This window comes from Opisthocomus hoazin, chromosome 10 (assembly GCF_030867145.1).
Source record: "Opisthocomus hoazin isolate bOpiHoa1 chromosome 10, bOpiHoa1.hap1, whole genome shotgun sequence".
Lineage (NCBI taxonomy): Eukaryota > Metazoa > Chordata > Aves > Opisthocomiformes > Opisthocomidae > Opisthocomus > Opisthocomus hoazin.
The window spans coordinates 20,181,000-20,204,563 of record NC_134423.1 but is presented as its reverse complement, the minus strand read 5'-3'; the positions used below and the strand labels follow the sequence as shown (position 1 = coordinate 20,204,563).

General features: G+C 38.4%; 1 protein-coding gene across 1 annotated transcript in view; it reads right to left on the bottom strand.

Moving 5' to 3' along the window:
• SEMA6D (semaphorin 6D) overlaps nt 1-23,564 on the bottom strand; it is a 226,325-nt gene that overhangs the window by 117,655 nt on the left and 85,106 nt on the right. The window contains exon 2 of the mRNA XM_075431392.1: nt 18,410-18,490. The gene's annotated coding sequence lies outside the window, so the exon portion shown is untranslated. The remainder of the gene's footprint in view (nt 1-18,409; nt 18,491-23,564) is intronic.

The window sequence follows — 23,564 nt, the reverse complement described above, 5'->3', positions numbered from 1 at the left end:
TGGCATTCACCAGATAAATTTCCACTCTACTGAAGGTTGGTCTAAACTTTAAATGCTTCTCTTCATCCCATGTTACACACACTAAAAATGACTGCTCAGTTGCTTCTATACACTCGAATCCATATACTCCAACTCTGTACCCAGAGGGCTATTTACAAGATTATAGAAGGGCAGATATCTGTTTTGGAGCTCACTTGCCCTTTTTATAATTCAGTCTGAGAGAGAGAGAAACAACTGGGAGTTGGAAGACCCCAATATCTAGGATGTACTGGTAATCAGTAAAAGGAAAAGTTGAATCTTTTCAAAAATTCCTTCAAATAAAATTGAAGTGTGACAGGCAAGCCGACAGTGACACCATTTATGGTGGACATTCAGATGGCTAGGGACAGAATGCTGTTCCACTGCCCAGCTAGCACCAAACAGCACATCTTGTATCCTCACATGTCAAGCCAGAAAACATCATTCAGGATTTTCAATAACTGCTGAGCTGTCACACAATATGGAGTGTATGTAGCTATAATATGTACACAAGTTTCCGCAACGGTGACACTAGGTGCTTTCTGCATTGGTTTATTTACACACACTTCCCACAAAGCTGTCCTGTGAACACCAGTGTGTTTTGAGGCAGAGGTGGGTTTTGCAACACGTAGGCGGCACACGGCTTTTGCTAAGGATCCTCTCGAGGCTTGCAGCGAGCACCAGGATCCTGCATGCACCCAGCTCTGCTTGGCTGCCTCTGCATTCCCCTCCAACGGGGAATAATATGTTGGAAGTGCAGCATCTTAATCATAAGCAATCACACCAAGTCATTATTTTTAAAAATAAAAAAGTACCTTAAGAACTTCTGGATATATGCAACAGATAATTATTTACCTATAGCACTTACCTAAAAGAAACATCTTTGTGTCTTTTCTCTAGTGAAATATATATCATTCCACAATCATGCTTCATATATGCTCACAGTAATTAGGTCAAGGAACTAGACAACCTTTTGTTGTTGCTGAAGCAAGTCACCAACTAACCTTAATCCTGTTAGAACTTATCTTCCTTTTAAATAGTTGAAGACATCTATTATTGAACTTCCTGCTTTTGACAGAATTTTAATAAAAGAAATTGATTTTACTAGCTCAGACTATTACATTCTGCTGAAGGATAAAACATCACACCTCATTTTCTTTCCCGATTTTTGGTAAGAATATTTTTAAAAATTCAATAAGCTGTTGACTGAAATATCCAGTATCATTTCTTTAAAATCCATATCATTTCTTTAAAAAGTTATTTTCTTTAATCAGATATCAATATACTAGAAATTCTTGGGGAAAAAACCCCCAACCTTACTTTTAAAATATTCCTTCGGGAAGATTACATTTTAACAACTAAACACAACAATATGTTATATTACATTTTGAGCAGAATGTTTACCTTTCACTGAGTTTCTTTGCCAGCTGTGTCAGCGTTGACTGTAATAGCTTTCGTATAAAAAAATATTAAAAAGAGCTGTTTGTTTTTTTTAATTGCTATGATCATGCCAAAAAACACAACGTGTGGGCTGCAGGCAGAATGCTGGGAGCAATATTATTCATGTTAAAAAAAGCTGCCTGATTTGCTTTCTTTGAAAATTAGGATACTATAAATAGAAGCCCCGTGGGATTTGTCAATTGCAAGTTTTGTTTTAAAAGCTGCTAGGATGAAACTTTTGAAAGACTTACAAAACATAAAACAATCAGAACTATTGCACTATGGCTTGTCATTTCCCTTTGGCCTAGTTTAGATCTTTGTTTTTGAAGAGAGTTACATATTCGATATAGATCTAGCTCCTATTTCTATGTGTATGTCCAAAACTAGATTTTTTAAACTTTTTAGAAAGACTTATTCGCTTTTTCTATGTCTTACACTCTTTCATTAAGCCAATTATCTTAACTGACTGTTTTGTTCATCATCATAAAAAAAGTTGTGTCCCCAAACTCGTAACAATTCTATGCTGCTCGCTTTGTGAAAATCCTTCCCCACAAATGACTTCTGAATAACTCAGAAATTAAGGTATACTAATCCTTTAGGAAAAGGTTGTGTCAAGCCAGTGTCCCACAAGAGTACCACAGCTGTCCTTTACCTTATTTACCAGTACCTTAGCATTTTGGTGCCTTTTCTTTTTTGCTTGTTTTACAGCTGATAGAAGGCATGTTTCCAAAAAAACAAAACAAAAAAAAATCAAGCAACCAACAAACCCCGAAAACATAAAAAACCCTTTATCTAAATAACAAAGCAAGAAGAAACTATTGAAGAGATTTATCAAGTACTTTTTTCTATGATAAATTATACATGACATTCATCATTAGAAAGCTGGCATTTTGACCTGCACTTGGAATGGGAAGCAATAGGAGCTATTGGGATATGCTGACTTTTTAACAGCAAACAGAGAAAGAAATGAAAGATACGCTGATAATTTCTCTGTGAGCAACGGGCCAACAAAGCAATTACACAGCTTCTAAGACCTACCTAAATTCCTAGCTTTGCCCACTGGATTCTGTAAAGCATAAAGAAACATTTTTTTCCAAAGACTTCAGTGTTTGACTGTTCTTCGTTAAGAGAAACAGTTTTTACACATGCATATTCATACTGCACAGCTTACATAAATCACACATCTTGAAAGTGGTGTGGGATTTTGGTGTCCATATTAAAGCATGAAGCAAATAGCCTGACAGCCATTTTCCTGAAGGCACAACCTTTCATCAGGAAATTGGACCAAGTTCAGAGGAGTTTCAGCTGAAACACTTGGCATTACTAAGAAGTTAAAAACTCAGTCTTGATGCCTGTCCGCATGACTTTTGGCGATCCCTCCGTTCTCTGTGTGTGACTTTGAGTTTACTTAACTCCATGGTCTCAAACTTGGTTCAGCCTGGGATCTTGACTGCAGCACTCAAGCTCCAGGAGAAAACAGCAGAAAATGGACAAAAAGGGTAAGATGGGAAACGGAAATGTGGTAACAGAAGAGAGGAACATCACCTTCAACACTGTTCCAACAAACTTATAATTAGTGCCATGTTTTCCTTTGTAAATTAAATACTTAATGATGTGTATCACACTGCCATCCTTATCTAAAGACATCTGCTGTCCTGATCTGAAGATTTTCTAAGTAGAACTGTACTGCCGTAAGAAACAAGAGCTCACTCCCAACATTTATTCTAATCAGAGTTTTAAAAAAAAATAGCACAAAGAGGTGATAATTATCTCCTGTCCACCATAAAAATTCAATCAAAGTATGAAAGCCTGGGTTTATCCTACACAAACCATGAAAAAGCAATTAAGAATGCGACACAAAGCCATCATATGTGATCAGGAGAGCTGACCCTGTTCCAAGGATAAAACGATAACTAGTGTCCTGAGCTCAGCTCAGTGACCTTCTGGAGCTGGAACTTTCAATTACACCAGATCAGCTGTGTCACATAGACTGGCTTTGTGAGTGAGGCTGGATCAATGCAGTGCATTTCACTGATGATGACAATGATTTAATCAATCTCAGTCACTCAGTGGACAGCAATGAGTTGTGAAGTGAGCACCAAAACAAGATTGTTAGGATTTTTCATTGTCAGGGTTACCTAGCTGCTCCCCATTTGTTCTTTAAATGCTAATATGAAAAAATAATGTTAAGTAGCAATTTCCTAGAAGGGGTTTTGTCACATCTATTCAGACTTCTATTCTGTGTGCCAAATTGCAACCTGATGTTCAATAATGCTGTTTTTGACACTTCTGTGTAATAGAAGTGAAGATCCTTCTTTGCTCAAGGATATCTATGACACTTTTGACACTTCTGTGGCAGAACTGCAGTCAGCCCAGATGTTCTTTGCATTAAGCAGAGCGTTGCCGCAGCTGCTGTGGAATGTCAGAAGATACTGGGCTCTAGGCAAAAGTAGCAAAGGGCATCTTTCCTCCTTTTAACTGAGGAGTAATTTTTAGAGAGTAAACCCTTTTGATACGCAGAAAGTTAAAGCCTCAGAGGGACTTTACAGGCAAGGGACATGTTGAGTTTTCTCTGGCTCTTCTTTCAAGGTAACTCAGAGCCATTACACAGCAGCTGTTTCCACTTCTGTTCACAAGTATCCTTACCCATCTATGCTAGCATGGCATTGTTATATCTGCTGGACATCTGAGTGTTATGATACAGGCAAAAATTAAAATAACAGTAACAGGCCTTGGTGATGGACTCAAGCCTGGATTTCTATGGACTCACAAAGGGGCAAGACCCAGCCGTTCCTGGATTGTTTGGGCTTCTCAAGACTTGAGTCCAGAGATTTACATTCACAAGTGTCTCCTTCCACAGCAGTGATAGCTGAAGGAGCCTTGGCCATATGCTGTGCCTCTGTACCCCAGTATTCTCCCCACTTGGGCTAAAGCAAGGGTTTGAAGACCAACATTATGTACCTGGAGCAAAATGTTCCCGGCTAAGAAATAACCAGTTATTTTTTGCACCGTCTTCCTTATTTCTGCCCTTGTACTGTCCCAAAAACAGATGCTTGTGAGACTGAGTAGTAAATTGGACTTTTTTTCTCTCTTGTTTTAAAACTAGATAGGCTTTGCTGTTTAACACAGGCCACACAAACAGTTGTTCTATGCACAACAAAGTAATGTAGGATGCAGGAGTCCATGGGTAGCTCCTTCAAAAGAAATATTTAAACTAAAGCCCCAGGGCTCGCACAAGCCACAGCTCCTGTCTGTGGGTGGGCAGATGAGTGGGAGTCTTTCCCTTCATCCTGCTACTCTTCAGCTCCATCTCCTGAAGCCACCCACTGCATGGGAAGAACCACCTTCCCACACCATGTACTGCCCTTACAGCAGAAACAGGCTAGAAGAGAGTCTAATTAATAGGTTTCTTCAGGAAAAATGTGTGCTAGAACTTTTAATTTTGAAATAAAACTTTTAATTTGGAAATTTAAGTTCAGACATCTATTTTAAGTACTTGCAACAGACACGTCTCTGCCGGAAGGATTTTTCTTTTTTTTTTATTGACAGAAATTCTTTGTGATCAGTACAACTTTTAAAGCAGCTTGGAAAGCTGTTATTTATACTTTCATACACACTCCCAAAGTTCAAGGCAGTCACACCACCTTCCTCAAAATAACAAGAAATGGAATCGTATGTTTTGGCAGAGTCACTGTTATATCTCTTCTGTCATCTCCAGGGAGCTGTGCAAGTGGCACAGGAATTTCTTCACCAACATCTTTCTGGGATTACTCTTTGCCTGACTTTTGTCTGCAGCTGTATAGCGAACTTATTGGTGCAGGCTCTGTCTGTCTTAGATGCTGGCTTATAGCTGAAGTGGGAACAGCAGCAGCCAAAGTGAGTGGTGGAGAAAACTAATATTTCTGGGTGCTGCCAGGCCAGGCTAGAGCGGTTCCTGTAAAACCCTAAGCATCTGGGAAGAAAGATGACTTGTGACATTCATACCAGGATTTCTGTGTTGCACTGCCAAGCCATCTCTAACGCATGCCAGCTTTATCGAAGAGCTGTTAGCATACCAAAAGAAAGGCAACAAACATGAGCATGCTTTGTTGTACCCTGCCACCAGTTCCTAAACAATACCTGGGACTCCACCTTGCACTTCCAACCCTCCACGGTCCTTCTGATCAGACAGCTGTTAAGGAAGACTGGACCACTGTCTACCACCTTATGCAAAACCCAAACTAGGGATGGCCTGCAGCTGACCCTGGTAAACTGCAGGGCCTGAGCATGTTGACTTTTTGGTCTATGTTGTAAGTGTTTGTCCCTGTTTGGAATAGAATGCTACAAACCCAACAGGGATGACGCTACTTTAGCAACAGTTGTGATGTCTCCTCCTTTTCTAGGCATAAGTCCTAGCATGAGTGTCACTTTCACAGTCAAATGTCACTGGACACAGAGTTATAGTAGTGATTGCTATGGAAAATAAGAAACATGAGGACAAATCGCATTAACTGAAGAGTCAGCAAAGGAAAATGGCAGTCATCCTTTTATGCCATAGTGCCTCCTAGTCGGACCTGGGCTCTGTGAAATGGGGAAAGGAGTCCAGAATTGCATAGTTTCATTATCCTCTGTGGTTCAGGAGGACAAGCTCATTGGGAATGATAGCTTCACTAGGTAGCAAAGCTGTCCTGTTGTCAGGCTATGACTTATTTCTTATCTTGGATTGTGCCTTGGATTTTCTCTCCCACATCCCAATCACAATTGACTACCACACCTCACTGCTTTTGGTGATGGAGGGTAGATCGCGCTTTAAGAATTAGAAGCTAGAGTTTCAGTAATACCACAGTAATATCTGCTAAACATTACTCAGTATTATCCATGTACACATATGCCCTTACTTCTCCTCTTTGGTATGGAAAGGGATCACTTGCCAAATGTCTACAATAATTAGCAGCCCCCATTACAGGGCTAATCTATGCTCAGTGATTACATACACCTGAGTGCACAGCAATAACAAAAACACTGAACCACACCTCTGCAACATATATTTACCTTTGCATTTAAGAGATGCCTAAATTTACAATGTAAATCAAACAGTAAAATGAAACCACAAACACCAACTAAAAATATTATTTAAAAATTTGACTGTTTTGGACATGCTGTAGGGTAAAGGGAAAAAAAGCAGGACACTATTCTACTGGGATCCTTCTTCCTTTTAAGGTTTGGTTTTTGAAGGCAAAATGGATTAACATTTTATCTATCATTATAATGATATATAGTATTTACAAAGAATTGAAAAAGTCAGAAAACAACGATATCTTAGAAAGCACTATGTTATTTTTTAGGCTTCCAAAAGAAGTACTCGGATATAATTGCTTAAAGTAGACTTCAAAAGATTGGATACACCAGCAGCTGCAGCAAATACATGGCTCTTCTATTTTAATTATCCGTTTCTTCTGATAGGTTCTATAAGACTTCAACATGAATACAGATCAGAGAGGGAGCCAGATTTTATGTTTTACCTACACTATTCTGAAAATAAGGTAATAATTGCAGAAATGGCTGAAGCTTGCATGGTGGTTTGTTTGTATAAGAAAAGTACTCCTCCAGTGTTTCTATTCTCTAAGTTCAATGTTTAAGTCCACTTCAAACCCAATCCTTGTGTGTCTGTTGACAAAAATCTCTGCAACCTAAAAGATTTAATAGCAATACTTGGCATAAAATAGTTTGGCAAAACAAACCGAATATCACATCAAACACAGCTGAAAGGCAAACTTCCCAGCCAACAGAACAGTTTTATCAAACTCCAAATTCTGATGTTCTTTTATTGTGGCAAAATCAAAATTGCTTCTGTCTTATAGAAATTCTTTGGTCAAGGTGAAAGGATTTTAGATATTGTTATTTGTCTTTTTTTTGCAGGGATTTAGTACATATTCTATTATGGCAAGACTCTCTGCTTCCTTGCTCGAAACCGTAAAATATATTGGTGTCCTGTTTCACAAAATTTACAGCTGTTCTGGTGAAACACAATTTTCATCTGGAGTTTAAAAAATCTTCATGCCTTACGTATTTAGAAGATCTTTGCCTTATCACTGCTCTAGCTATTTAAAGCACTGCCTTTCTGTTTATCAAAGCCAACTTTACTCCTTCTTTACACTTTTAAAGATAAAAAAATTAAAAAGTAACCTTTCCACTGACATTATTCTTGTAACACATACCAAACTGATTTGAAAAACATTAGATTTGCCAAATTTCTCCTGCACATTAAAATGGAATCTAAATACGGCTTTTCTATTTATGTAAGTGGAGGCTTATTCGAGACACAATTTTTTGGAGGATTTTCCTAATGAGTGTGGTAAGAGCAGCTAAAAAATTTGAATTAGTTTTTAATTTTTGGAACATCGATTTTCAGACCATTTTTGGGCATACAATTAAACATGAAGTTAATTATCTGTTTACAAGGACTCTTCTAATGCATGGCTTTCACTGCAGAGAGGCTGTGCAGCCAGGCTGTAATCTGAGCCCAGCTCTGACACTGCTGCCAGGCAGAACGGCTACTGCACATGCCACAGCGGTGTGGGACGGGGGCAATCCCAAACGGACCTCCAGCAGAGGCAAGACTCACTGGGCAAGAGCTCCAGGCCATTTCATCGAGGCTCTTCCTTTCACGTCCACCAAGATGACCAGAGTGAACCTGCACAAAGGGGGAATTCCCTCACAGATTGGTATGTTTTGGCCCTTGCTTGTTGTGATGGGTGGAAGTCCAGTTAGAAATGCATCCCATAAACCGGAAATACGGTCTCAGCAAAAAAACCCATTTTCGCTCATTTTTAATTGTCAAAACCTGCAGCTTTTGTGCTGGGCTGTTATATGATTTTGGCACATATTTGTAAAGTTCAAATGAAAAATCCCTTTAAAATTTTTTATGTTATGAAAATGAGATCAAAATAGTGGTTTTCCTGTTCTATAAATACATTTAAGATCATTCAAAAGCTAGCTGAAGGTTAGAACGTCACATTTTTCTTGATTATTTACATCATGCTAAAACTTCCAGGCACCGTTAGGCTTGACCCCTCCTGCACTGAGCACAGTGCAGTGTCCCAAATGCTCTGATCCTGCAGGCATTTACAACATGTGTGACTGTAAGCAGGTGAACAGTCCCCACTGAAGTAAAGTAACAAAAAATCAAGTCAGAGGTAATAGAAATTTTTAAGACTGCACGAATCCTACAGTGAGCTCTGCACAGAATCAGAGGCCTGTCTTTTTGGAGCTAATTGAACTACGTCTAGAGTTTTTTTTAGCTGAACTACCACCAGAGAGGTAACAAATTCCACAGGTAAACACAACTACACCACCTGAGCACCAAAAGCATTGCACACCACCCCAGAAATGATACCTGTTGACATCCACCTTGTCAATAACAAGCTGAAACTACATCTGTTCAGCTCCCCATTTCACACACACTTCAAACATATGCTCATGTCATCCCAGTGAAAAATATCAGGTGCTTCCTAAGCGGTTTCCTTTGTGCACGCAGGAACTGATCATCTCTCTCAGCCAGAGGGTGTCATGTACACATCCTCTGTTTTGTTCATTCCAACACAACCCCCATCATCTTGTAGTTTAAAATTATTCCCAATTAGTACATACTCTAATGCAAAGGAAATTCCAAATAAAGTTATGAAAATTCAGTTAAACTTAGAAGACATAGACTAAACGGGAAATGCTTAATCCTATACAGATACATTGGTGTAAATGTGAAGTTGACTGCTGACACAGGTGGAATATCTCAAAATTTATACTGGCAGAAAAAGGACAATCTAGCTAACAGTCCCCACAATTACTAAATGAAATAATAGCTCTTGAATAACATATTTGTAACTTCGATAAAAACGTTAGCATATTGCAGATCTACAGACAAATCAAGCAGATTACACTGCAGTTAGAAGTGATATTCTGATGAAAATATAGACGTGGGTTCAGTTTAAGTGAGAAATAATTCTTCCTCAAGTATCACACATTCTTTTCTCCACAAGAAGTTTCTACGTATTCTCAGTATCTGCACTGGCCGACACAATGTGACATCTATTTTTTTGTACAGATGTGAAAAACTGGGATGATAGCATCAGCTCTGAAACTGTTTCCTACCAGAGGTGTTCTATTCCACTAAAAAGGATTCAGTTTCTATTTGAGTTATGTTTCAGGATAACTCTTGTTTAATTTTGTTTTTCATGTTAAGTTGCAATCTTGCACTAATAACAGCTGGTATTTTCACAAGAGCTGGAATATTCTGCCCTGTAGTTATCATAAAATCCTGCATTCTGAACATGTCTTCAGACAGTTATGTGAATTATTTGTTAGCTGTTAGGTGGATTTATGCTTTTCATCTTAGCCTGAACTTCTCTCATGAGCATTCAGATAAATTATTTTGAAGGCGTTCAGGATCTAAGCATCCGATTGTATTATGTTAATATTACAAGATATCTATATTCACGCATCACAAATGACTTTGCTACAGTTTACTTAATATTATGCATTATTGTATAAATATGAGTTTTTACACCAATGCATTATGTCCTTTTCCCCCCAGTGTTTAAGATTGTACTGAAGTCCCGTTAATGCCATAATTGAGGTTAAGTATGTGCATAAGTGCTGTTTTAGATGGGCCCCTATTCCCCAACGTGCCATTTGTCTCCAGTAGATGATGGAAGATTGCTTTACTCTTTGCTCATTAATATAAATATATTTTATCCTCTCTTTGCACTAGCTATGTGCCACAAAATCATTTTTATGATTATGTTATTTATAGTCATGCACATTCATTCCAAGAATATTCCATATACCTATATGTGGAGTTACACCTGAAAATGCAGTAATTCAAACTTGAAATACTATTTTGGGGGAAATACGGATTTCTATACTCCAAATCGTATTTCACTTTACCCAACAGGGGTAAATTAAGATTAAGCACTGAACTTTAACTCTGTGTTTCCTGGCTGTGAGCTTCATTGTGCCACCTTAATCTTGGGTTAACACAGCACCTACAAAGAACATTTGCTACAAGATTTGTGAATAAGTGATTCTCATCTCCTTTGTAAGGAAAATTGACTCCATTACAGGAGAGAAGAGACATCAAGCTAACATTACATGAAGTCATAATCCTCTACTGAGACATCACACAATGACATTGTTAACATTAGCATGCAATATTTATTATAAATAAAAGAGGCTATTGAGGCTTTCAACCCATAAGCAGCTCTGCGTGGATGACTTCACTGTAGTAACACAGTGGAGTTTTAATGACAATAAAAGATTTATTTATACCTAAATATGTTCTCATTAGTAATTCTGCACTAGCATGTAGCAGATAGAATTGGAGAATCAGTAGGATTTTGTGGTTTATTTTTTGCTTTGTTTTTTTTAAATTACTGTTTATTGTTTGCACTTTATGAATATTGAGTAAAAAAAATAATAAGAAATTAATGAGTTTATTGTACTGTGTATTATTCATTCTCATGGATGAAGAATTATTCCATTTTTATGGGATACAGTAACATCCCATCACTCCATGGCACAGAGATTCAGTGGGCCATTAGCTCAGACCTTGGTAAAAAGGGCAATCATTTTTGAGGAGCTCCTTCCTGCACATGTAACACATAGTCATGAAGCGCCAGTGTCATATAAGATTTCTTACTGACCTGCCTTTATGTTATACTCTTTCCCAAACACCATTTTTAATATTTCTCTTAACGCTACCATTAAGGACTAACGCATGTTACGCGTAAGGCACTCAAACAACTGCCCACAGTCCCTTCCAAGATCTCTCATTGACTCTGTGCTGTCATCTCACAGTCTATTTGAAGGAAATTCAACTCAATTCAACACCAAATCCTCCGTACGACCTCACTTTGTCTTACTAGCATAAATATCTCCCTCCTCTCTAGGGCCCAGGTTTACTTTCAGACTATTGTTTCACATTCACCTTTGTCAGGTGAAAACTAACAAAAATAACACAATGGTTCAAAGTATGTGTCCATAATTCACATTTGACTACCATTGCTTTTGTTCAAAACCTAATCTTCCTTTGTGGCTGGCCTAATTTGGTATCTTTATTTTCAGTGTTCTTGAACAGTTCTATGGGTAAAACCTTTAACATATTTGGGAATATTTCACTACTAATGGAATTACGGTACAAGAAGTGTAAGTATGTGTCTACATGATATGGAGAACATTCTCTGTGTAACAAGAACCCACCCCATAACTGCTACTTAACAGAATCACCAGGAAAAAAAAAAAAGCTAAAGTAATGCATTATTTTTTAATCTTAGAAGAATGAAGTTCATCAGGTATTCATTTCTCATCTTGGGAATTACATTGACATGGTTCATCTCTTTCTAAAACTGCATTTAAGTTGATTGCATGTAAGCTGACTGGTAAGAAAATCTTTTTCATATTGAAAAACAAATCATTCAATTTAGAATCACTCAGCTCGGCAAAGAAAGTCCTTACCAACAATTACTGAGAGATCTGAAGAATTCTGCTCCATCTCCAAATGTGGATGAAAACACATTTACTTTTCCTGTTAATTTCAGCTGTTCATTTTCAGTAACAAAATCTCAAAATTTTTATTGAAAAAGAAGGACGGGATGCCATCCAGTGGGACCTGGACAAGCTGGAGAGGTGGGCCTGTGTGAACTTCATGAGGTTCAACAAGGCCAAGTGCAAGGTCCTACACCTGGGTCGGGGTAATCCCCAGTATCAGTACAGGCTGGGGGATGAAAGGATCGAGAGCAGCCCTGCCAAGAGGGACTTGGGGGTACTGATAGACGAAAGGCTGGACATGAGCCGGCAAAGTGCGCTGGCAGCCCAGAGGGCCAACCGTGTCCTGGGCTGCATCAAGAGAAGTGTGGCCAGCAGGTCGAGAGAGGTGATTCTGCCCCCCTACTCTGCTCTGGTGAGACCTCACCTGGAGTACTGCGTTCAGCTCTGGAGCCCTCAGCACAAGAAGGACATGGAACTGTTGGAGCGGGTCCAAAGGCGGGCTACAAAAATGATCCGAGGGCTGGAGCACCTCTCCTGTCAGGACAGGTTGAGAGAGTTGGGCTTGTTCAGCCTGGAGAAGAGAAGGCTGCGGGGAGACCTGATTGCAGCCTTTCAGTACTTAAAGGGAGCCTATAGGAAAGATGGCGACAATCTTTTTAGTAGAGACAGCAGTGACAGGACGAGGGGTAATGGTTTTAAACTAAAACAGGGTAGGTTTAGGCTGGATATAAGGAAGAAATTCTTTACAATGAGGGTGCTGAAACACTGGAATGGGTTGCCCAGAGAGGTAGTGGAGGCCCCATCCCTGGAAACATTCAAGACCAGGTTGGACAGGGCTCTGAGCAACCTGATCTAGTTAGCGGTGTCCCTGCTTGCTGCGGGGGGGTTGGACGAGATGGCCTCTAGGGGTCCCTTCCGACCCAAAACTTTCTATGATTCTATGATTCTACAAATATTCTTTCCTGTGGTCTTAGCAGTCCTGTGCTCATAGTCTTCCCCTTTTATTCAGTCTTTCTACAAAATTTCATTTATTCTGCTGCAAGCAGAATTAAAAAAAAGCTTTAATTTGAAAAGGCATTTACAACTTTGAAAAACAACACAATATTTCACAGAATCACAGAATCACAGAATAGTAGGGGTTGGAAGAGACCTCTGTGGGTCATCTAGTCCAACCCTCCTGCCGAAGCAGGGTCACCTACAGCAAGCTGCACAGGACCTTGTCCAGGCGGGTCTTGAATATCTCCAGAGAAGGAGACTCCATAACCTCCCTGGGCAGCCTGTTCCAGTGCTCCGTCACCCTCAGAGGGAAGAAGTATTTCCAGCTAGACCTGCTTAAAGGAACTAGCTGTAAAAAATTAACACAGCTGACATAAGGTACTTTCATTTTCTATGCTCTTTCTGTCACTATACTTGTAAACTTACGTACTCCATTTAAATAGATAAGAAGATGAGATTAAGTTCCTTTTACTATATAACGGAACAGAAAATACAAAGATTGTATGAGTTTAATATATTATAAACAACATGCTACTACCCTGGTATTTTTTGCCTCAGTCTTGATGAAGTGATGAAGTGCTTGAGGGGACCAGAAAGATGAGCTTCATAATTTAGGTGAAATTCCTCCCATTTTTAAAAATTCATTTGTGTATATGTAACCTTCTAGAATCACACAGTATAGATTTTCAGACTATTCATTTGGGCGTTGGATTATGAGCTTCAGCACATTAAGTGACAAATTTTTAAGAAGTATTTCCCAGTTAATAATGTCAATTGCTCTGTGCTAATGATGCACAGTGCAGCCAGGCTTGGAAGGTACTCCCTACTACCTCTCCTGTTAATCCAGCTCTTCACTCTTTAACTCCCCAAGGGTCCAGCCCGAGTTCCATTAAAACCAGTGCAAACATTCCCACTGAATGCAGTGGAAGCCGGATCAATACAGATCTTAATTTCAATTAGTGGAAAAATATTATTTTCTTCTGATTCATGCCATTGTCAGGCATAAAAATAACTCAGTAACTCAGTTTTGTTTTTATAATGTTTTTTTTCATGGTAATCTAGGTGGCTGGTGCATCTGCAATCTGCCAAAACAGATATCTCTTTTTGCACAGAGTGCGTATACGCTTCCCCATCTATCTCAAAAAAAGTCTCACAAAGCTATTCAGAACTCAGTACACGTTCTTTCCTCTTCACAACTCATTTTCCTTTTTTTTTTTTTTTTGTGACAACCTAGGCAATAATTCACAGCTCACTGGGTCTCCTAAATAACCCCCTTTATATTTACATGGTAGGCATTCCCCCATTACCCAGCAGGATTCAGCTGTATTGGCAGGCAGTCATTAGGCATTCTTAAGACTTTGGAGGTTTAACATCCCCTTCTCTAGTTAGTGTCTTTGAAAACTGCCTGTATGGTTACCATCTCAGCAAATATATAGCAAAGTTTGACAATTTAACAATAACATAAACTGCGTCATTTTGTAATTTTGCAGTGGTTCCTTCTTTGGGTCCCATCCAGACTCCCACATGAAGCCTTTAAAGCTCAGAGGCATTTCACCCAATGGAGGACTGCTCTGTTTCTTTCTTTTTCTAGAAATTGAGCTACTTGAGTCTCTTTGCTAAAACTTTCATAAGTGTATACCTGCTTTGCATTATGCATTGCAGTTACTTTAACTCAGCATCACTAAGAATTCTGGGGGAAATGAAAATGATGCAGAACGGCACTCTATTGATGAACGGAGGAAAGGCCTTTTAGGAAACAGAGATGAACTAGATTAAAGGTAGTAAAATGTGTTAGGAGAAAGATGCCCAAGTCTAACTCTCACAGAAGTGAGATTTTCACTAGAAAGATATGATTCTCAGCACAAAAGAAGAGCCAAATTTCCAGAGCTAACGTTCTTGCTCTGACTAAGGAAGCTCCCCTGACTGACTTCCTTCACTGCCTATGGAAAGACACCACAGACACTGCTTTACAGCCTGCCTTGACATTGACATCATGCAAACAGGGCCTACTGGGTCACTTATTCCTTCCCTTTCCTAACACATGGACCGCATGAATAATAACACCTCTTCAGATTCTTTAGTAAGTGTTAAGTTATATTATGAAGGTTTGTAGCAATATAGAAGAATAAAACATAGAAGTTGATTCATATTAGTGTTACTGATGCTTGGTACTGGTAATTCTACCTGTTCTGAAGAAACCTCCAAACAAACCTGGAGTGACAGATTGTCAATAACGCTAAGAGCAATTTGCATCCTATGAGCCTTGAATTGACACAAATGTTCAAAACTGGATTTGTTTACTGTGTGGTTAAATATTTCAAATCAATATATCAGAAGTGCTTACATCAGCAAAAATTTCAAGGAAAGTGATTTTTTTTTTTGAAGAAAAAAAGGAATACAACCATCTTTTTGTTTACAGTTGGACTGTTCGCTTTTTAATATTATCTGAAAGTTCAGTTGGGGTGTCTGTTTCTTTGATAAGAACCAGAGCCTTCATGATACAATGCCTTGTATGTGTCACATACAGTGTTATTAGATATGTCCAGATTTAAGGAGTGAATTCTGGGTAATTCTTAAAATAAGAGCCATTCACACTGATCCAGACATCATGACAGAATATGAAAAGTATGTAGTGATAGTTAATCTGCAAAGTCATTGCTCATATTAGCAAAATTAGTAAAAGCATTTTGAAATCTTTAAGACTGATAGGTACTCGAGTATGCATTTCCCGTGTTTATAAAGTTCAAGTAACATGCTGACAGCACCAAACAATTCACCACCACAGTTGTAATGAAAGAAAGAGGCCCCAGCTGTTTGCAAATTTCTTAATCAAAGTGAGTAATTCTTAGTTATATTTTCTCCTATGGCATTCTGTAGCTTCTGAAGACTTTTCTTTCACTTTTAAAATTTCTGTAGAACACACATATTCTCTATGTCTATGATATTCCTCTATCATCTGAAATGCTTTGATAGTGTTTCTTTTAAACTGATTATTTGTTCAAAGCTCAAGCTAATAAAAGTAACATCCTATTAAAAGAAAGCCTGGGTGCAGAGCAGTGTTTTTGGATGCTCATTGCTCATGTTACGAGCCATCCATGAAACGTAAGCTGAAAACACTCAAAAGTGTTCAGAAGTGCCTCTCCAAGTCATAAATCTTTTACAGGTAAAATTATGTGAGAGCAGCAACAGGAAAAGCACATTCAACATCTGGAGTCAGATGAGTTTACTGAAGTAAAATTGCAAAATTAAATTTAGATGAACTTAATTAAAAAAGGGGATCCTATTTAATACGGACATTCAGCAACTCATCGAAAACCTTTCTTGCCTCAAGAAAATATAATAAAGTATGAACAAAAAACATATAAAGGCTGAAATGAAGTGTGAAGGGATGGTCAAAGCAAGAAATACAGTAGAAAGAACACGTTCTTTTTTCCTCATTTGAACACAGGTGCATATATACACATATTTCCTTTAATTGTACAGAATATTGAACTATTTTTTGACTCCATAACAGCGGAGCAAGTTAACTGATCATCTGCATGCCCTGAAGGTCATTAATCCTTCTGAGGCATATGCTACATATTTACCGATAACATGAACATGAAAATTTCTCTCTCCCTGTATGTATTTATAGTTGGTCAAATTTTTCTCCTAGATCCTAAAGAACTTTATCTAAAATGAATTATATTTCATAGTGTTTAAATGTTTGTTACCCAAGTTGCTGCTGCTGAAGTGAATGGGCGTTTTATCACAGGGCTGGACCTTGAATGACAATGGATTTTCACCTGCCTTAGTTAATACGCAACAAATGAGGCTCTCTTGCTTTCCTTTACTAGGTCACTAGTGTCTTCTGTTTCCAGGGGAAAAAGATCTAGTAGTTCAGTACCAGTCAATTCTGGCTTCCATGAATTCTGTCTGTCAGAACAGCGTCAACGTTCAGCTCTCCAACTTACAGTGCATACAGAACTTAATGTCAAACAATAATTTGAAAAGTTTAGGATAGCATTATTAGGATCATATTATTTCCTTACAAAACTGCCTTGATAATTTGTTGTTCTGCACGTTGATTATGTGATCAAATGACATGATATGAATGCTGTATTCGTTTGTTTCTAATAAAGAGCATTACTAGTACAGTATGCTTTAAGGGAGATACTGTCCTTTATTAGGAATACATTCCAACATTATAAAAGTTACCAAGCAATAATGAAATGTAGCCTGCCTTGAAGATTCATGATAACACATTATTATGCTCATTTTTGTATGAAAAGACCGTGATTGGATAGGAATGCTATTGTTGTTAAATATGTCTTTAAACTGAAGCAGAGATTTTATTGAACTACTCTGTTAATGACAATCAATTGCTACAGAAATGCTGAATACAGGTTTTGTTTCCATGTCAGAAGAGTTCTAGGTTTTGCGGTGTAATCTAATTCAAAAAAATACAAACTTCAATAGCCTGGAATCAGCAGGACTTGGAAGTGGTGGTACTTGAGATCTGTATCACAGTGATCTAAAACTAGCATGAGGATGACTGGACAGGGTGAGGTCAAAGGACTGTCTATATCCTGCCTCTAACAGTGGCCTTTAGTCAATGCTAAGTGTTGGAGTACAGCATGCAGTGCTATGCCTTCACTGGGCTCCCAGTTCCCCAGGTCCCGAAATATTTAACGCGGTATGTGGTGTAACGGTGAGAATAATTTTGACCAAAACAACATCACAGACAATATTATAATGATAACCATAGATCTTTCTTCCCCCAAAAGCTGAACACTTGCATACCAATATGATTTTCTTCAAACTACCCAGCTACAGTGTTTTAGAAGATATATTGCAAATCGCTGCAACAGTATGGTGGGACTCAGCTGTTCCCTCTTCCTTTTCTCTTTTACCAAAGCTGAGAATTTCTCTCTGCAGCAGAAATTCTGAGCTTCAAGTCATGGATAGATTACATCCCTTCACAAGGTCTCCACAGCAGTATTTGAGAATCTGACTCAAACCTCAGACTAGTTACAACAAAGTCAGCATTAGCGGGGAAAAATAATTTGTAATTTTACAACTTATTGCTCAGTTTTCAGCAAGAGAAAACTACTGAATTTCTTTTGTGCATTTTACTTTCTCTTTGGAGCCTGCCCACCATCCTTCTGTAAATGGTTGCATTCTTCAAAATGTACAATGTCAAACCTTCAGAGAGCAGTTACATTACTAGAGAGGACAATAAAAATGGCCTTTCTGATTTCAGTCCGATGAAAATTGCTCAGAACTTGTGTCCTGAGCTCAGTCTCTTGCGGATCAATATATGTTCTTCTATATCTCTATCCTTGCATTGGTCAACGTGAAATACTTGATTTTTCACACAGATTCAGTTTCAGTTTAACTTCACAGAAAACAGTAATATTCTAATGTGATGTACTATGGTATCTTTAGACCTTACCACTGAGACCGAATGTGAAGATCCTTAAATTGCTGGCATCAGTGATCCTGTAGAGCCTGGCACAAATTCAGATGAGTGATCCTGCCAAAAGTCAGAGGAAAATATTCATCAGACAGATTATTTTTAATCACACTTTCCCAGTACCCATGGAAGCCTTACTTTATAAATGCCTACTGTGGGTTTAATGATAAGACCACTAAAATAGATCTGAAAGCAACAGACCAGCACGTTGACTTTTCGAGTGACTGTGAACCTGAATATTGACTCCTACAGGGTACTTTCTACAGAGAAACTGTCCTTTTATGAAAGAAATGCAACAGATTTTACCAGGTAAACTAACACTGTATTGCATTATTAGTTTTAATAAACTGCATTAGAAAGATGCCTCATGGAAAAAACAAAGAAAAATGCACACAATTGGCCAACCCCAAATTAATGAAGCATACGCTCATACACAGTTCATTTTCATTTCAGATGAAACAGGTTTTGAAATTCAAATAAATTTGCCTCCTAATAGTTTTAGTACAGGATTATCTCTCTTAACATCTGAAAAATAACATTCAGAGTTGGCATTTAACAGCTTATTTGTATTGCAGCACTTCAGGGACAAGCAAACTTGTAATTTCTACCATATGTGGAACATTTCTTTCATTAAAGTATTGAAATTTCTTTACAAAAAAACATGACTGAGAAAAACTCCTTCAAAAGGATTATTTTACAAAATACATGTACAAGATGATTATTTTTGCTATTTACCTTTAATTAATGCATCTTATACTCTAAATACAAATATGTACACATATAAATATTTTTCATTAAGGTCTACATGGTTATTTTAAACATTCAAATTACTTCTGTTTAGGAGAACACGAAAACTATCTTGAAGCAAAAAAGAAAGGGAATTGATGACAAGAAATACATAGGCAGGTGGAGCAGTGTTCTTGGGTCAGAGCAGCTTTATGAACTCACAATACTCAAACCCAAGTTGCTTCTATATAGTAACAGAGCAAATGCAAAACAGGAAAAAAAATATAAGCAGCTAACATCAAGCCCTACATGAATACAAAGGGTCTCCACATCTCTCCTTTCCTCTTTTACTCAAGCTTCCAACGAAAATATTACCATTTTCAATACATAACAACAAAGCCCTTAGAGTGAGATTTTTCAAAGACATGTAAGAGAACTGGGTGTCTAATTCCCACAGGCAGTTTCGAAAAGTGCACGATTAATATACTATATAACTCCTTATACATCAAACAATTTCCCAGTGCACTTCACATTAATCTTTAATCTAGACACTTTAATCTTCAAATCTTCATACAATAATTTCCAATGAAAGTTCTTTCTGGGAGTTTACAGTATATTTAACACAATTTAAAAACTACTAGTGCATTGCCCCAGCTTTTAATACCCAGAAAATATTTTATAAATTAGATCAACTACAACCTGGCCGAGGTTGCTGTATTTTTAATATCTTTGGAGAGAGATTACAAAAGGGTGCTGGAGGGAATGACTTAGCTGGTTAAGCATCAGTTTGCAATACTTTAGATCACCCCAGAACCATAGCTGCAGATCCCAGAGTTTATTCAGGGTTTCACTTTTTCCAAGGTAAGGACTAGCATCTCTGCATACGTTACTGGTGAAAACAGCACAGCTTACAGTGTATACTACTCTGTTTTGGCAGCTCTCTGTGTGCACATCTGGCCATGGACATAGTTTCCATATCTGTGTTTTTGCCAAAAATATTAACTGTTAGAATAGTGTGCCAGGCCCACTCTGCAGGGGTATTGCCATGATTTCAACTCCTCCTGGCCTTTACTGCTCCCTTCAGTGCTGTTTACCATAGCACCTCTGAGTTCTAGTCGGGGACCAGGACTTCACAGTATTAGCCCTATCTACACACACAGCGGAAAAAACTTCTCAGAATTTATGTAGCGGGTTGAGGACAAAAGGCAATAGGTCAGCATGAAGTACGAGAAAAAAGGAAGATAATAGCCATTACGACAAGCAGTGTTTTTTGTAGGCAGCAAAGCACTTTGTTTTTTGTAGGCCTAGCAAAGGCACGTTTTGGGGAGAGATTTGAAGAACCAGTTTTGCAGAAGTGTCTGAAGAGTTTTGATGGGAGAACGCACGAAGGTGCTGGCTTGAAAGTGAGAGTTGAGGAGGAAATGGACATCATGACTCAAACTGAGGTTGAAGCTGCTGTTCTCATACTGACTAAGAGATGACACAGAGCAGAGAAAGGACAAATAAGCTGCCTAAAAGTGAAGGGAGAGTGACATACTACCCGAGTGTTATGGTCAGAAAGCAATACAGCCAAAAAAGAAAGGAAAATGAGTTTTGTAACAGCATTATTTGAGTTGGGGAAGATTATGTTTGTCGAGATTTGAGAAAACAAATTTACAGTGCAAGAAATTTAAGAGCCAATATGGACAGCCAGGAAAGACCATGTCGGACTTTACCTGCCAGCTGGATTTGAGGTGGCAAGGAGAAATCTCAGCTGAAGACAATACTCAGGTAGTGAGTATCGGTGAGAGATTAGGTGATAGGTTGTTAATAGATATCACGAGAAAAAAGTAACTCAGAGGGCTTCTGCAGAAAGACTAAGGACCAGTGTTTTAGCGATCTTGGTTTGAGATACCACTTCAATATTCACGCAGAAATAGATTTCAGTTTGGGCAGGAAGAGGCAGGCTTGTAGTACAAAGGTCCACACAGTTCCTAATCAGCCTCATTAATATGGTAGCTGAATTTCTGCTTTCATGTGAGATGCCTCATGGATAAACTAGAAAGGAAATAAAAACGTGACTTTCCTGTAATCTCCTGCAACTGGAAACTTGATAAAACAGATTCACCAAAGAGCACACAGAGGACAGGCTAGTGCCACAGAAGCCAAAAGAAGAAAGAATTACAGTAAGATTATCAAAGTTAAATATATATTGAAACACCTGATAGGTTCACATGGTCAAAAGTACAGAACTGATTCTCTGATTGGACTGGAGAAAGTTATTACAAACTGCTTTGAGCAGTTCCTGTTGACTACAAAGAGTGGGAATTATATGGCAGTGACTGTGGTGTGTTCCACGCATTCAGGGATGAGAGCTTATTAGAAGGGTAGGTGGGGTAAACACTAGGACATTTTGAAGAAGTGAAAGACTAAGGCAAGCTTGAATCGTGAGAAAAGAGAGTGACAGATTGGAGGAAAAAAGGGATAAGATGTGGCCACTACATAAAGTTGGTGAGTAGAGAAGGACAGCAGTTGGAAAACTTTCTAACTTGTGACAGGCTAGAGGACTGTTTCAGGAACAGAGCAATGAGTGAAAGGAGGAGTTGTGAAGATGATTATCATATATCTATCAGTTTTCACTGGGAAGAAATTGTCAAGCTCTTTCTCAGAGAAAGAAATTGTGGTGGCAGAAGAGGCTTTAAGGAATGGGTCAAAGGTGGTGAAGAAGAGCTTAGGACTGTGGGTGAAGATTTCAATTATAGTAGCTAGGCATCTGACAGAATTGGCGGGGGGGGGAAGACTGTGCCTTACAGGAAGTCAGCTTGGTCACAGGACTGCTGCCAGAAAACGCCTTGTTGCACAAAGCAACAAGCAGAGAATGTATCTATAAGAACAGTAATCTTGACAGCTTCAGAGAGCAGGCAGATGCTGAACGCAATCAATTCAGGAACACTGCTTGCTTTTGTGCATGGAGACCAAGAGAGGAGAGACAATAAAGGAGTCACTGGGCATTTTCCACCCTTGCTAGACCAAGTCATAAGTGGGTCTTTATTTAAAACTCTCCTGGTGTCTGTCACAGATGACTAGAACTTGACATGTGGGTGAGTTTAATTTACCATGGAGCTGCAGCAATCCAAAAATGATTGCAGATGCATAAAAGGTCTCTGAATACCTGGTTTACATTCAGACACGACACCTGAACAGGCTAGAAGATACAGGCCTATTTGTCCCACTATGCTTTTTATCTCAGAAAAATACTATGATTTGTACTTTGACGAAAAACATATTAAATATTTCACATCCATGGGACATGTTTCAGTGAGACGACATGAACATTTGATGATTTGGGTTGAAATTTCCATTTTCTTCACGGTCAAGTCCATTCTAGGGATAAAAAGTTGCATACTAGCAATCCTATCACGTTTCTGGTAATGCAGAAGGATTTCAGCCCATGCAGCTTTGAGCAGAGGCAGCAGCAAGGCCCTCTAAGCACTGGCAGACAAATGGCTGATACAACGTCTGAGAAAGCAAATGTTATGATTTATATAAGGCATATTTATAGGTCTGGGAAGCAAGGAAGAGCTTGAGGATAATATGAGCACTTACAGTCCAGAAAGCTTAGTGAAGGTAAACTATTGTAAGACACTGAGAATGGATTTTTTTGGATGAAGATATTTTCTTATTAATGAGTCAGATGAAATCTAACACTGTTTTGGCAAAGTCAGGAGTTGAGACTAAAGGAGTGCGAATGAAGAAAAAGGTCAAAATTCTGAGTTAAAAAGCTTTAAGAAAGATATTCTCAAGTGACATCCAAATGTGCATTCAGAGGGGAACAATTAGCTGACAGGACAGAACTGATGATTCCCTAAAGATGAAATTTATACTGCAAATCACAAGGGTCTGTGATGGCACCATGACTTCAGCTTCCTGAGTAGTATGTCACAGATGGTATCAGGCACAACAAAGAGCAAGGCCTTAGCAAGAGAAACGTTAATCTTGATGAAACAGTGACAAGCACTTTCAAAAATTTAGAGATGAGAAAGAGTAACAAATGGTTGAACAGATAATGCCCTAAAATTCGCTATGAACCCAATGCTTAATTTCACATCTTATTGTAGTCAACTTGTCTGAGTGAATCACCATAAAATACTCATTAATTCACACATCCATTAGATTAATCAGTGTAAAATATTTGTGTGGCACAACACAAGAAATCCAGTAGCACCGATTATAACATTTTAGAATGGGATTTCTCACCATTTTTGCTCTCCTTTGTGAATCTACTCTTCACCTATTTCCATGTAAATGCAATGAATTTAACAGAATTTTCCAAAATAATTTTTATTTCTTTAGATGTATATATGTACATTAAAGAGCTACATCTACTTATCCACCTTGAATAAAAAATTATGTCCATGCTTTACTAAGA